The sequence below is a fragment of the Piliocolobus tephrosceles genome, chromosome 10, assembly GCF_002776525.5.
Source record: "Piliocolobus tephrosceles isolate RC106 chromosome 10, ASM277652v3, whole genome shotgun sequence".
Taxonomy (NCBI): domain Eukaryota; kingdom Metazoa; phylum Chordata; class Mammalia; order Primates; family Cercopithecidae; genus Piliocolobus; species Piliocolobus tephrosceles.
The window spans coordinates 101,919,309-101,935,400 of NC_045443.1; the positions used below are offsets into that span (position 1 = coordinate 101,919,309).

The 16,092-nt window shown below is 43.9% G+C and overlaps 1 protein-coding gene across 4 annotated transcripts in view; it reads left to right on the forward strand.

The window, feature by feature from the left end:
• The first annotated feature begins 7,089 nt into the window (after window positions 1-7,089).
• Window positions 7,090-16,092, forward strand: part of TXNRD1 (thioredoxin reductase 1) — a 62,273-nt gene continuing 53,270 nt past the window's right edge. Inside the window, exons 1-2 of one of the 4 annotated variants that reach the window (XM_023191007.1) lie at window positions 7,090-7,311; window positions 9,088-9,197. The gene's annotated coding sequence lies outside the window, so the exon portion shown is untranslated. Of the gene's footprint in view, window positions 7,544-9,014; window positions 9,198-16,092 lie in introns of those variants that run through there. The other 3 variants (XM_023191068.1, XM_023191154.1, XM_023191228.1) reach the window with 3 other exon arrangements.

Here is a 16,092-nt window from a genome sequence, read left to right on the forward strand (position 1 = left end):
TTTTGGGGGGGGGGGGGACAGAGTCTCGCTCTGTTGCCCAGACTGGAGTGCAGTGGCGCGATCTCCGCTCACTGCAAGCTCTGCCGCCTCCTGGGTTCACGCCATTCTCCTGTCTCAGCTTCCCTAGAAGCTGGGACTACAGGCGCCCGCCACCACACCCGGCTAATTTTTTTTGTATTTTTAGTAGAGATGGGGTTTCGCCGTGTTCGCCAGGATGGTCTCAATCTCCTGACCTCGTCATCCGCCCACCTCGGACTCCCAAAGTGCTGGGATTACAGGCATGAGCCACTGCGCCCGGCCCCTTATTTTCTATTTCTTGCTGAACTTCTTCTAATTAGGATTTCTTACCTCCCGTTATTTTCATAAGTGACCTCCATGACTCAGCCCTTACCTTATAGGATTTCTTGGCAGCACTTGAAATAGTTGATCTTCCTTTTTGGAGCACTTCTTCATTGGCTTCTGAGACACCACACAGTCTCCGTTTTCCTCCTACCTCCCTCCAGCTCTTTCTTAGGCTCCATTGCTGGATCCTTTTCCCCTTTTGCAGTTTGAGCATGCCAGGGCTCTGTCCTGGGCCATCTTTATTTCTCTAAATACATTAACTCCTGGGTAATTTCATCTAGTCCCATGGAGTGACAGTTAATTGTATGTGTCAACTTGGCTAGCGTATGGTGCCCAGTTGTTTGGCAGATAAAAGCACAGATGTTGCTGTGAAGGTACTTTTTAGATGTGATTACAATGAAATCAGTAGTCTTTGAGTAAAGCTAATGACCATCCATAATGTGGATGGGCTTCATCCAATTAGTTGAAGGCCTTAGAGAAAAGACGGAGGTTTCCCAAGGAGGAAGCAATTCTGCACCCAGACCACCTTTAGTCTCAAGATTGCCACATCAACTCCTGCTTGAATTTCTAGCCTATTGGCCAGCCTTGGAGTTTTCAGACTTATCAGCCCTCACAACTGTGTGAGTCAATTCTTAAAAAACAAACAAACAAAAAAAAACCAAAAAACTCTCTCCATACACATGTATCCTATTGGTCTTGTTTCTCTGAAGAACTGTGACTAATACACATGGTATTAAATATCTTTTATATTTGACACCAAATGTTTATTTCTAGCCTTGACTTCTCCCTTGAACTCCATACTTACATATCCAACTGCTTAGTCAACCTCTCCATTTGGATAAATAATAGATCTCTTAACCCATACTATGGATTTGTCCCAAACTATTGTTTTCCCCCACCTCCCATCTTTCTTCCTTCCCTCTGGGTGTTCCTGCTTTTCCTTGAAGAGTGCCATCATTTACCCCATTGCTAAAGCCAGAAATCTAGAGTTATCATTGATTCTCTTACATTTCTTATTCCATCCATCTGTACAACTTTATAACATAAATCTGTACAATTAGCTTTATCTTCAAATGTATTTTTAACCTCACTAATCAGCCTTTATCATCTGTAGCATCATCTCTAGCTTGGACCAGCATAGTAATGTCCTAGCAGGTCTGTATACTTTTACTTTTTTTTTTTTTTTGAGATGGAATCTCACTCTGTCACCCAGGCTGGAGTGCAGAGGTGGGATCTCGGCTAACTGCAAGCTCCACCTCCCAGGGTCACACCATTCCTCTGCCTCAGCCTCCCCAGTAGCTGGGACTACAGGCGCCTGCCACCACGCCCGGCTAATTTTTTGTACTTTTAGTAGAGATGGGGTTTCACTGTGTTAGCCAGGCTGGTCTTGATCTCCTGACCTCGTGATCCGTCCGCCTCAGCCTCCCAAAGTGCTGGGATTACAGACATGAGCCACTGCGCCCCACCATATCTCCACTTTTAAGTCCCTGCCCTCCTTAGCCTATTCTCCACACAACTGAGCAATTATTTTATCATACAACAATAATTTCCTTCTCTTCACACTCTGGCGTCTTACCACATTTAAAATGAAATCCAAAATCCTGACTATGGCCTGATGATAGATGTGACCCCTGGCTATTCCTCTGACCTCACTTCCTACCACTTTTTTTCCTCACTCGTTAGGTTTTAGACATACTGGTTACTTTGTAGATTCTTGGATAAGTCAAGCAGACTCCTAGCTTAGGGCTTTAGTATGTTGAAGCCAGAATAAAAATGTAGAGCCAAGTCTCTAAATTAAAATTTTTTATTTGGAAAGAAAGAATAGCAATTTGGGACATATATGCAGACAGGGTGGTCTTCAGTATGTCCGAAGAAGAAAGAGAAGGTTAGAGGTTTTAGAAATAGGAGAGATGTTACATATTGCTCTTCAAGAAAGTTCTTTGGGACTAGTTAGGATTTAGGGAGCTGGTAAGCTCTGGTGAGTGATAGCAGTGGGCAAAATTAGTCCTACAGTTTCAGCAAATTATCTTAGCATTTATAGATAAAGCTGGTCTCAGGTTACAACAGGCAGTTTCAGCAGTCAGGCTTGCAGAGAATTACATTCTTGGAGCAATGTTTTGTATCCTGAATGCTTTTCCCCCTAGCACCTTGGCTCTGATTTAGTTGGGTATGACAAGAATGACCCAATTTTATGATGAGCTTTCATAAGTACCTCCTCTTTCCTCTGTTTAGAAAGATTTCTTCCCTAGATACTCTCATGGCCTGTTCCCTCATAGCACTCTGGGCTCTGCTCAAGCATCACATTCTGAGATCATTCCTGACTTCCCTACCCTACTTTATTCTTCAAGGTAAAAAGAACTCTTTCAGAAAAGCTTTGTGTGTGTGCGTGTGAAGGAGAGCAATGAAATGGGGTGGTGGTAACTACAAGGGTTGGGGCACATGGGATCATGAGAGCCTTTTCTTTCTTTGTGGAGACAGTTTTGCTGTGTCATCCAGGCTGAAGAGCAGTGGCATGATCATGGCTTACTGCAGCTTTGAACTCCTGGGCTCAAGTGATCCTCCCACCTCAGCCTTCCAAGTGGCTAGGACTACAGGCAGGTACCACCACACCTGGTTGACTTTTATAATTTTTTTGTAGAGACGAGGTCTTGCTATGTTGTCCACGCTAGTCTTGAACTGCTGGGAAGCAATCCTCCTGCCTCAAGCCTCCCAACATGCTGGGATTACAGGTGTAAGTTACCGCATCAGGTCGGGAGGCTTTTTTAAAATTGTAAAACAACATTGCATTTGTATGATGATGTAAGTGATCAGGTAGAGAACAAGCAATGATGATGCCAGAGGGGGAGGCTAATTTCAAGAGTGATGTTCATTCATTAATATTAAGAAGGAAATAAAAGATGAGAATCCATACACATGTGAAGTTGGCCTTCACTATTCTCCACTCAACTGAGCAATTCTTTGAATGTACAACAATCATCTCCTTCTCTTCTCTTTACACTCTGTTTGTTTTTTTGTTTTTGTTTTTGTTTTTTTTGAGATGGAGTCTTGCTCTTGCTGTCTAGGCTGGAGTGCAACGGCACGATCTTGGCTCACCGCATCCTCTGCCTCCCGGGTTCAAGCGATTCTCCTGCCTCAACCTCCCAAGTAGCTGCAATTATAGGCGCCCACCACCATGCCCAGCTAATTTTTGTCTTTTTAGTAGAGACGGGGTTTCGCCATGTTGGCCAGGCTGGCCTCGCACTCCTGAACTCGTGATCCACCTGCCTCGGCCTCCCAAAGTGCTGGGATTACAGGTGTGAGCCACTGCACCCAGCTTCCACACTGTGATTTCTTAACACATTTAAAATGAAATCCAGGCTGGGCGCGGTGGTTCACGCCTATAATCCCAGCACTTTGGGAGGCCGAGACGGGCAGATCACCTGTGGTCGGGAGTTCGAGACCAGCCTGACCAACATGGAGAAACCCCGTCTCTACTAAAAATACAAAATTAGTCGGTCTTGATGGTGCAGGCCTGTAATCCCAGCTACTCAGGAGGCTTTAGGAGAATCACTTGAATGTGGGAGGCGGAGGTTGTGGTGAGCCGAGATAGTGCCATTGTACTCCAGCCTGGGCAACAAGAACAAAACTCTCTCTCTATAATAAATAAACAAATAAATAAAAATAAAATGAAATCCAAAATCCTGACTATGGCCTGATGATGGGTCTGACCTCTCGCTGTTCCTCTGACTTCACTACCTACCACTTTTTTTCTCACTCATCAGGAAATAATGAGAGTGAAGGCAGAGAATATGGCAGCTTGCTGGTTGAGAGGAAATTTTTTTTTTTTTAAATATTTGAAGAGATTTATTCTGAGCCAAACATGAGTGACCCTGGCCCCTGACACAGCCTCAGGAGGTCCTGAGAACCTGTGCCCCGAGAGGAAAATTTAAGGGAGTTCTGTCTGATTGATGCTATTTTCTTAAAGTAGAAAGTAGGTCATGAGCTAATGCAAGGTGTAGGGGCATTAGAAGTTTGAGGAAAGACAGATACGTGTGAAACAGTCATTTTGGATCCTGAGAAAACAAATATTCCAGGGATGCAAAGGATTGCTGGGCAACATTGAGGATGCATTAGAAGTTGGTGGTCTTCACTTTAAAGTGAAATTACTTTTAATTTCTGTGTTTCCTTCAGCAATGTTTTGCTGCTTTAAGTGGAGTACAGAATATGTGGACAGCTAGGTTCAACAAGGGTGGGCCTTGCCATGTCAACGTGACTGAGAAGTTTAGACTTCATCTTGAGGGCCCTAGATAGCTACTGAAGGTTTGAGTAAAGAAGATTTGGGTGTTAGAAAGATTATTCTAGCTCAGTATGGTGTGTGTGTGTGTGTGTGTGTGTGTATGAGAAAAAGGCTTATTATAGGTAGAACAGTAGTTTAATACAATAGGAGCCTTTATCAAACACCTGCATAAATTTGTTATAGTTTAGATGACAGTTCAGGAACATAGAGAGGTCTATTTCCAGTATTTTCTGAGTACCTACTATATACCAGATTCTGTAAAGACAAAATAAACAAGAGTTTGCCTATCCAAAGCTCTTGTAGAATATTTGTAATTATTATTAGGTATTTGGGGGACAAAGAAGAGGGAAGGTACAATTCATACTGGTTGGAAATCCAGGAAGACTCCCAGAGGAGGTGACGTTTCAAATGAGCTTTGAAGGACTAGGTCCTTAGGGAGGGAAGATAATTCTCAAAAGGAAGAATGAACCCAGTCAAGAGATACAAAATGTATGATTAAAACATTTTATGTTTATGATTTGCTACAGCCAGGCACGGTGGCTCACACCTGTAATCCCAGCACTTTGGGAGGCTGAGGCAGACGGATCTCTTGAGACCAGGAGTTTGACCACCCTGGCCAACATGTTGAACCCCCATTTCTACCAAAAAGACAAAAAATTAGCCGAGTGTGGTGGTGCATGCCTGTAGTCCCAGCTACTTGGGAGGCTGAGGCATGAGAATCGCTGGAACCCGGGAGATGGAGGTTGCAGTGAGCTGAGATGCACCACTGCTTTCCAGCCAGGGCAACAGAGCAAGAGACTGTCAAACAAACAAACAAATAAATAAATAAATTGCTGCATGATGAGAAATGATGGAAGAAGATGAGGTTCTTCCGTTAACCGGCAACTAAATAGAACTAAGGAGTTTTTCCTTGAGAATTCATGACAAGGATAAGGCATCTAGGCCCTTAACAGCAGCAAGAACGATTTGAAAGAAAAGAAAATAGTTTTAAAATGGTGATTTTTAACTTAAAAGAAAAATAACTACATGGTGCTACTCTGGACATCTTTGCTGTAATTTGCTCACTTAGGAACAATATGAAGTTAAAATGCCTTATCTAGCCTGTTTTGGAATGCCAGTAGAAAATATTAACTATAATCACTCTGAGCTGTCTATACAAGATGCTTTGAATGGCAAGGCTCTTCATATCAATCCTTATTACTTGCTTTTAGTACATTATTTCAAATTAAATGATCCTTCTGTGTCCTAAGTCATGCTTTTGAAATAAGGTGTATTTTTGATATATTTCTAAGAATGAGGAATTTATGACCCTGGTTCATGGGTCATTGTGTAGACTAAATGAGATAAAGGCATATACAATGATTAATACAGAACTTGGCTTGGGAGCCTAGATCCAGTCTTTTCATGTTTTTCCTTCTTTCCTCCATAAATCACATTGTTTCCTGAACACGCGTGTACTAGATCCATTCTCTGTTCTATGGACTCCAGAATCAGGTGAAACACTCATGTCAATAATCACCTTACAGGGGAAGTGTCATGTTAGTGTGTATAGTGTGTGTGTGTGTGTGTGCGCCCCTTTAGAGGGCGAGGAAGCTAAACCAAGCCTCTGAGTTTCACCTTGGAAGGACCTGGCAGGACCTGGCAGTGGTTGCCTGTTTGTTTAGAGGGAATGTGGCTTCTGCTAGCCGTTAGGAGCCTGCAACACTCTCACCTGCGAGTGCTTCAATCTGGCATTATCCAAAGAAGTGGGAAAGACATTCATTCATGAATTCATTCATTCATTCAGTTATTATGTATTTATTCAGCAAATATGCATACCCTGCTACTGTGTGGTGTTGAGTAAGAACATGAGTAAGAGAAGGGAAGCATGAGAGAGAATGGCTCACCTTAGTAGCAGCAGGTGGCTGGGTGCGGCTGGAGTTAAAAGACATTCAGTTTTTCTTAATAAAAACCAAACTCAGAGTCTGATAAAGAAGAGGTGCTCTCAGGGGAAGTTGGGTGTGTTCCTGAGAATTTGTCATTTCTTTTCAGGATTAGTCAGGATGAACTCCACGTTTCTTTTTAAAAGCCTAATAACTTCCTTTAGGGGATTACCAAACTGACTAATCCATGACCTTAGGGCGGTGGGTCCCAAACTTTGCTGCCAACTCGAATCACCTTTGGAGTTTGTTTTTTTTCCTTTTAAACGCAGAGGCCCAGGTCACACTCCACACCAATGACATCAGAATGTGTTGGGGTGGGAGCCAGGCAATAGGATTCTAAAGACCCTAACGTGATGACAACAGCTAGCAAAGTTCTGGAGCTACTGCCTTAGGGTATAGTCTAGTTTCTTCAGTAAAAACACACTTATTCCAAATTTGGTTCCAGAATTGCCTTAAATTGTTTTTTTGCTCTGTTCTTAGGTTGGGGGCGGCTATGAGCAGGCAGAGGATGTGGTGTCACCCAATTAGGAGCTCTCAGCTTGCTAAGCCAATTAGCATAGGTTGCCAGGGCTGCACGAGGAGTGGATTTCTGCTTTGTCATTCTGACTCTGGCAGTTAGCCCGCCCGCTCGGCGCAGGGCGTGGCTTCTCGTAGCCATTAGGAAACAGCAACCCTTTCACCTCAGTTTCCTTCAGTCCGGCATTTGTGGCAGAGAGAAAGGTGGTCGAGTCCTGAAGGAGTGCCTGATGTCTTCATCATTCTCAAATTCTTGTAAGCTCTGCGTCGGGTGAAACCAGACAAAGCCACAAGCCCAGGGATGGGAGCACGCGGGGGACGGCCTGCCGGCGGGGACTACAGCATTGCGCCTGTGGGGAGCAGTGTGCGTCTCGGGGAAAGGGAGATATTTTAAGGCGTGTCTGAGCAGACGGGGAGGCTTTTCCAAACCCAGGCAGCTTCGTGGCGTGTGCGGTTTCGACCCGGTCACACAAAGCGTCAGCATGTGGTAGGTGAGACCGGCACCTGTAGGCTGGCGGTTTCTCTCCTCTTGCTCTTTGTAGAGACAATTTGCGGAACAGCGGAGAAAATGGGTATTGTATCGTTTCTTACAGAGCCTGAGTCTTGAAATGTAGATGACAATGTGTTGAGTGGACTGACAGATCCTTGACAGCATTAAGAATGCTTAACTATGTAAGAATGCTTCTCCAGGAATTTTCACACCATTTAATCCTCAGAAATCCTGAGACGCTGGCAAAACACATGGGGTCTCCATGTTTTTACAAGTGGGGAAAGCAAGGCTGGGAAAGATCAAGTGGCATGCCCAGCTGGACACAGACTATTAAATGGGGCCTCACTCTCTTAGGCAGTGCAGGATAGTGATTAAAACCGTGGACCACATTGCCTGGATTTGAATCCTGCCTCTGCTGTTGAGTAGCTCCTTGAGCTTGGACAAGTTTCTTAGCTTTTCTGTACCTGTTTCCCTGTCTGTAAGTTGGGCCTGGTAATACCTACTTGTAGAGTGGTTGTGAAGTTGAAATGAAATGTAAATATATATGAAGCCATATAGATATGTTAGCTACCATTATTACCATTAAGCAGCTCTCCTTTTTTTTTTTTTTTTTTTTTTTTTGGAGGTGGAGTCTCATTCTGTCGCCCAGGCTGAAGTGCAGTGATACAATCTTGGCTCACTGCAACCTCCGCCCCCCGGGTTCAAGCGATTCTCCTGCCTCAGCCTCCCGAGTAGCTGGGATTACAGGCACCTGCCACCGCGCCCGGCTAAGTTTTGTATTTTTGGTAGAGACAGGGTTTCACCATGTTGGCCAGGCTGGTCTTGAACTTCTGACCTCATGATCCACTCGCCTCGGCCTCCCAAATAAGCAGCTATACTTTTGAATGTTGGTGTGATTTATGTCTCATGAATAGGCCTCATGTCAGTGTAACTGTGGAATCTCTATGCTCCACTGAGTTCACCCCTTTGTGAAATTTTACCGTTAGTGCCTAGTTTCATCTGTACTGTCGTGTATAGTTCAGGATTCTTTTTAAGAAAGCAGCAGATAGGCAGAGTGTTCTTTATTTTGCTCCACGGTTTCAAATGTCAAGGAAACACTGGAAGTTGGATTTTGGCATTCAGTATAGATGCAGAGTTCAAAGAAAGATCAAATTGGGAGGTGTTTTGTTAAAGTTGAGATAAATGCGTATTAAGCTTCTTTTTTGAAGCTTTTCTGAATTCGGGATTTACCGGGAAAGTAGGACATTTAATTTTAGCGGAGCAGTGCAATGATTTAACTCTGACTAGAACTCTGAACGTTTATAGCTAGCCTTGAGGCCCTGTTTTCAGCCAGTGTGCGGATTTGCGGGGTCAGACTCCAAGCTTAAGTGTGAGTTTTAGCCTTTGTCAGAAATGCAACAAGTCATGCTAACTTGCAAGGGAGTCACCCGAGGGCACGCGGTGCCTGCAAGGCCGGGACGGAAGCCCCGCCCTCGGCGCAGTTCCCGCCTGGCCGCGGGGGAGAAGCACCTTACACGCCCCGCTCTGCTTTTGTGCCACAGAGTACGGTCGGGCCCTGGAAGGAACGCTCTCGGAATTGGCCGCGGAAACCGATCTGCCCGTTGTGTTTGTGAAACAGAGAAAGATAGGCGGCCATGGTTCAACCTTGAAGGTAGGAGAGAGTAACGTGCCTTTTTAAACGGGGGATGAGCTCGTTGAGCCCAGCGTGGTCACAGCCTGCTTTTAAAGCTAGCGTAGATGTGACCCTCCAAACGGGACGCAGCGCTGGGAAATGACGAAAAAACGCTTGTGGGCTAGCGCATGTGTTAATCGAAGTTGATCAGACGTTGGACAAATTTCACATCCCGGGAAACTTGAAATTTCTAACGATTTTCATCTTTTAAAATAGCTTTTTAAAAATGTCCTTTTTCTCCTATTTCCCCTTCCTCTTTCCCTCCCAGTTGTAAATAAATCCCCCCCCCTCGCCCCAACGGCGTCTCTGTCGCCCAGACTGAAGTGCAGTGGCCCGATCTCGGCTCACTGCAAGCTCCACCTCCCGGGTTCACGCCATTCTCCTGCCTCAGCCTCCCGAGTAGCTGGGACTACTGGCGCCCACTATCACACCCGGCTAATTTTTTTTGTAATTTTAGTGGAGACGGGGTTTCACTGTGTTAGCCAGGATGGTCTCGATCTCCTGACCTCGTGATCCGCCCACCTCGGCCTCCCAAAGTGCTGGAATTACAGGCGTGAGCCACCGCGCCCGGCCCTAAATACAATTTTTTAGCAGCAATGTAATCTGCTAAATGTTGGTTGTTTAGGGAAGTCCTGAGAAAAGGAGATCAGGAAATGCTTATCTTTCTCATCAAGGTGGCCCTGTAATCTTCCTCTTAATTCTCTCAGGGGTAGGGGACCCAAAACCCCAGGCTCTGGAGGAGAGCAACCAGGAAGCTCTTGGGGGTGACTTCGTTTTCCTTCAGGTGTGTCTTTTTTAGCCCAGAGTTAACAGTTGGGTGAAGGGAAAGGAAGAAGTCTTCCCTTTGGCTGGTAGCAAACACAGTAGAAATCCTTCCTTAGACCTATGAGAGCCTATAGAAATCCTTCCTTAGACCTATGCCACTGAGGAGTTATAGCCACTGAAGGATTTATAGCTTAGTGTTCAAAAAATGCTTGGAGGCTGGGTGCATTTTGTTTTTTTTTTTTTTTAATCTCACCTGTGGTAGATTACCAGGTTAGAAAACCTCCCGTAATCCCATCACCACGATCTATGTAATTTTTGTCCTTATCCATTTATATCTCTGTAATTTTTAAGAAATGAAAACATTGCCTTCTTAGACGTAAACCTGAGGACTGCATTAAATGTAAAAATCTATTTAGATGTGTTGCAGCCTTAGGAAAAATACTAATAATTGAATTTTTATTTATTACCTTTTCTTCTAAAAGTATTTTTTTTTATTTTTGACAAATCGTTATAGGGAATGGATCTAGACTTCAAACAGCAAATTAATGGAAAATAATTAATGGAAATACAGAGGCTTTTAGCTTTAGTTAAAATATATTGTGTTACTCAGACCTTTAGTTTGCAGGTAAAAGGAGACAATGGTCTATTATATTAATATTCCTTCCTGGCTGGGCGCAGTGGCTCACACTTGTAATCCTAGCACCTTGGGAGGCTGAGACAGGCGAATCGCCTTGAGCTCAGAAGTTCCAGACCAGCCTGGGCAACATGGTGAAATGCTGTCTGTACTAGAAATACAAAAATTAGCCAGGGCTTGGTGGTGTGTGCCTGTGGTCCCAGCTACTCTGGGACTGAGGCTGAGGCTGGAGAATCGCTTGAACCTGGGAGGTGGAAGTTGCAATGAGCTGAGATTGCGCCACTGCACCCTGGCCTAGGTGACAGTGAGACCATGTCTCAAAGAAAAAAAAAATATATATATATATATATATGTATGTGTGTGTGTGTGTGTATATATATTATATATGTGTATATTTCTTCCTGTCTGATAATTCTGTTATCTTCACCTATGCCATAAGTTTACAAAGTTATATAGTAATTTGATCTTTATGTAATCCTACTGATGCTCCTGGTTTTAATGGCAATGGGAGTAAAAAGAGTCACTCTTTTTATAAGCTTTGGAACTCAATTGATTTGGTCTGATGTTCTGTTTTTTCTTTTTTTTTAATTGAAAAAATTTTTTTTTCTTTAGAGATGGAGGTCTCACTATGTTGTCCAGGCTGGTCTTGAACCCCTGGGCTCAAGCGATCATCCGGCCTCGGCCTCCTAAAGTTCTGGGACTGCAGGTCACGACATTTAGTGAGGTATAGTGCCATGAATGAAAAGCTTACCACCAAGAACACTTAGAAGAAGTCATTTAGCATATTTCTTAAGTAGACTTACTCTACTTTGTGTCTTTTTTTTTGAGACAAAGTCTCGCTCCAATGCTCAGGCTGGATGGAGTGCAGTGGCATGATCTTGGCTCACCCCAACCTCTACCTCCTGGGTTCAAGCGATTTTCCTGCCTCAGCCTCCCGAGTAGCTGGGATTACAGGCACACGCCACCACACCTGGCTAATTTTTGTATTTTTATTAGAGATGGGGTTTCACCATGTTGGTCAGGCTGGTCTCGAACTCCTGACTTTGTGGTCCAAAGTGCTGGGATTACAGGTGTGAGCCACCACACCCAGCCTATTTTTTTTTTTGAGAAGGAGTCTCACTCTGTTGCCCAGGCTGGAGTTCAGTGGCACGATCTCGGCTCACTGCAACCTCTGTCCCCTGGGTTCAAGTGATTGTCCTGCATCAGCCTCCTGAGTAGCTGGGATTACAGGCACTTGCCACCGTGCCCGGCTAATTTTTGCATTTTTAGTAGAGACAAGGTTTCACCATGTTGGCCAGGCTGGTCTTGAACTTTTCACCCCGTGATCCACGCACCTCAGCCTTCCAAAGTGCTGGGATTACAGGTGTGAGCCACCGGGCCCAGCCCTATTTTTGTTTCTTAATGAGTGCTAAGAAATGGAAGAAGAGAAAAAGCAAGGTAAGGACTATTGGTTTGAAAGATCTGTGAACTTTCAGCCAATTATTGCCCACATTTGGGGCTAAATGGTAGGTTTTGAAAACCTTAAAGGAGCTTTGGGTTTCAGTGGAGAAAGGCATTTATTTAGTGGAGAATTGGGTGCTTATAGTCCTAAAGTCCGCACCTTAAAAAGAAAGTTAAGATTTCATACTTAATTGCAACATAAATAATGGAGGGAGCTCTTCAAAATGTCCGCTTTTCCTTTCTCCTTTTAATATTGTTTCTTCCTCATCCCCTTTTCCCTGAATAAACAACAGCAAAACCTACCTTGCTTTCACAGTGAGTGTACTATAGAAGACAAGGGAGAAAGAATCCTGCTGGAAGAAGTTGGTGAGCCTAGGTGACACCCTTGATAAAGGATGAAAGCTTTCCAGAAGAATGTTCCAAAAAAATGTAGTCTCCAGACCACCTGCTCATAATCCCCTGGAGTACTCGTTAAGCATGCATGCCCAGGCTTTACTCAAGTTCTTTTGAAGTAGACTCTAGGAATCTGCCCCCCCCCCCCCACTTTTTTTTTGAGGTGGAGTTTTGCTCTTGTTGCCCCAGTTGGAGTGCAGTGGCATGATCTCAGCTCACTGCAACCTCCACCTCCTGGGTTCAAGTGGTTCTCCTGCCTCAGCCTCTCCCAAGTAGCTGGGACTACAGGCATGCGCCACCACGCCCGGCTAATTTTGTATTTTTTTAGTAGAGACAGGGTTTCACCGTGTTGGTCAGGCTGGTCTTGAACTCCTGACCACAGGTGACCCACCCACTTCGGCCTCCCAAAGTGCTGGGATTACAGTGTGAGCCACCACGCCCGGCCTGCCTTTTTGTTTTTGTTTTGTTTTAAATAACCTCCCTCCAATAATTCTTAGGATAAATAATCAAGTTTGAGACGCTTTAATATTATTGTACATAGGGTAGTTTTATCAAGATCATTTGATGAGATAATTAGAATTGCGGAAAACAAAGGACTAATCTTTTAATACCCAAAACATATTTGTTAGAAAACAGCAAATAGGAGCCCAATAGGGGAGTAACACTTATTGAACACTATAACAATGAATAGAAAAATAGGGAACCAAGCTGTTTGTGGCTAGGGCTTTTGTATGTCCATGTATAAAGTTGGAACTAGGGAGCTCCAAGATGGCTAAGAACTATGAATAGAGTTCCTACTGCTCAAAGACATATGGCTTTCATAAACATCTTGGTTTTTAAAGAAAAGTTTCAGCATTCTTATAGGGAACCTGTTTTGTATATAAATCAGCATCTCCCTCTGGATTCCAGGGTTTTGAAACCACTTGTAGAAAGGCCTATTGGTGGTACTGAGAGGAGAAGCAGAGTGAGTGAAAAAAGTATTTACTGGTATAATACCAAGTGTCAGACATAGTTAAGACTTAGTAGTTTGAGGTAATCCTGGGAGATAAGACTAAAACTGGCAACTTGGGGCTTAAATAATTTCTTCAGGGCAATATTAGGAGGGATGACAGGCACAAAGCAATGTGGGATTAATATCCAGATGAATTTTGCAGACAGTTGCGGTGGCCCCATGTTCCAGTCTTAGAGGGTAGATGCTGAGACAAAGGCAGGTCTCCTTTCATGTTTTGAGACAAGGTCTGGCTCTATTGCCCAGGGTGGAGTGCAGTGGTGCGTTATCGACTCATTGCACCCTCCACCTCCTGGGCTTAACCCATCCTCCCACCTCAGCCTCCCAAGTAGCTGGGACTACAGGGGCACACCACCTCTCCCAGCTTATTTTTGTATTTTTTGTATATTGGGGGTTTCACCATGTTGTCCAGGCTGGTCTTAAACTCGTGAGTTTAAGTCGTCTGCCTACCTTGGCCTCCCAAAGTGCTGAGATTCTAGGTGTGAGAGCCACTGCGCCCAGCCAGGTCTCCTTTCAAGTCTAACTTCTAGTTACCAGAAACAGACATCAGGACATGAGTGGTAATTGAATAACTCTCCAACCATCCCCTTTCTTAACTATTCTTAACTTCAGAGGCTACCAGAACTTGACAGAAAACGCAATTTATTTTGTTTCTTTCCTCTGAAATAATCCCTTCTTTTTGGAGGCATTAGTAATGTATCTGCTTTTGGCTTGATTAAAGTTGAGGCCTGAGGAGGAGTGGAGGATTGCTTTGAAGATGAGGGAAGTGACAGATTCTGTGGCGTACATTAAAAGGAAGCAAGGGGTGAGGACTACCAAGATTTAAAAGAGTCTTAGACTGTTAGAACTGCAAATAAATGTAGAATTTTACTGGTTGTAGAGTTGAGTTCCTCCTACTTCTACCAGGTATAAACACAAACCTGTTTTTTTGCTGTGTATCTGTTCTTTAACAGCAGCATCGAAATTCTGGTGGTATAGGCTTCAGATTTCCTGTCACTTCTGTTTACTCACCAGCGCCTGACTATTCTAGGCATCACCTTCTTGCCCCTGTTTACTTTTGCCTGGACCATTTCATCAGTCTTTAACTGGCCTCCCACTTCTGATCTCCCTCCTCTTCCAGCTCCCATTGCCAGTCATCTTCCTGATTGCTACTCACTGGCCCCAGATCTGCATCCAGAATGAAGTGGGAGCTCCTTAGCTTGGTATTCAATGCCCTCTAGGGTCTAGCCCTAACCTGCTTTTCTGGTTGTCTCCTGCTCTGCTCCCTCACTTACTGGAGGCTTCTGGGAATATCATTGCAGTTAAAATATTTCTCCCTATAGTTTTCCTCCTCACTTCTATTCTTTATTTCAACACCTATCTTCTCTTCCCTAACCCAACCCACTTTTCCAACTGCCTGCCTGTTCAGAATACAAGGCCAAAGTTTACCATTCCTTTCCTCCTCTGTTCTCACGGCACTCCTATAAATCTTTATGTTTGGAAAAGGAGGAATCCTGCCAATGATAATTTTTTGGCTTACGTATCAAGGTCAGAGAGCTAGTCTTATTCTTTATGCCTGTGGTCCCAGGCATATGTTAGAGCCCAGCAGATATCTAAGCAAATTTGGCTGTTAATGATTATAACATTTATTTGTTGAATGCCTATTATGTGCTAGACTCTAAATACTGTAATACTTAGTGATTAAATCCTCAACAGCAATCCTGTGAAGGAGGTGGTATTATCCAGGTTTACAGATGAGAAAATAAAGGCCTTGAGAATTTAAGGAGCATGCCTAGATTACAAGCTAGTTAAGTGGCAGAGTCAGGACTGGAACCCAGACCTGTTTGCCTGCAAAGCTCACTCTCGTGTACTCATACTTCTGGCACTTGGCTTTATGTTGTTGCTATTGAGATACATGTTTGTGTCCTTGATGAGATGCTGTGGTGTGCTCATGATTCAGGGTCAGGCCCATGCAAATCTTGGTATTCCTAGCATAGTGCTGGCTTATGATAGGTGTTCATTCATTGCATGCTTGCTGAATGGAATTTCATTCTTCTGTGCCTACTTGTACTTTAGGAGAACAATGATACATTTTAGTATCTTCCATATATTGAAAAAAATTTCTTTAGAGGCAAGGTCTCGCTCTCACCCAGGCTGGAGTGCAGTGGCACTATCATGGCTCGCTGCAGCCTCAACCCTCCTGGGCTCAAGCAATCCTCTTGCCTCAGCCTCCTGAGTATCTGGGAATACAGGCATATACCACCACACCTGGCCAATTTTTAAATTTTTTGTAAGAGGCTTTACAAAAGGCTTTTTCTTGGCCTAGGCTTATTTTTTAACACCTAGTGTGCATTCAGTAAATATGTATTGAGTAAATATAGATGGTGGTAGGGCCAGAAGAGACTTACTTAAAGGATTTAGCTCTAAGGTATCTGATTTTATTGAAGATGGGCTATCAGGAACCAAGCTCTAGGCTGTTCAGAAGAGATTCTAGGCAGCATATTGGAAAGCAGTTCAGAATTAAAAGCTGTATGACAGCAACATTGTCTGCCTTCAGCATTTTATGCAGGTGTGTCCAGGTCAGTTGGGAAGACAGTCACTTCACATCTATTTAGCTAGTATTTATTGAGCGCCTGTGTTGACATCGGGCTAGG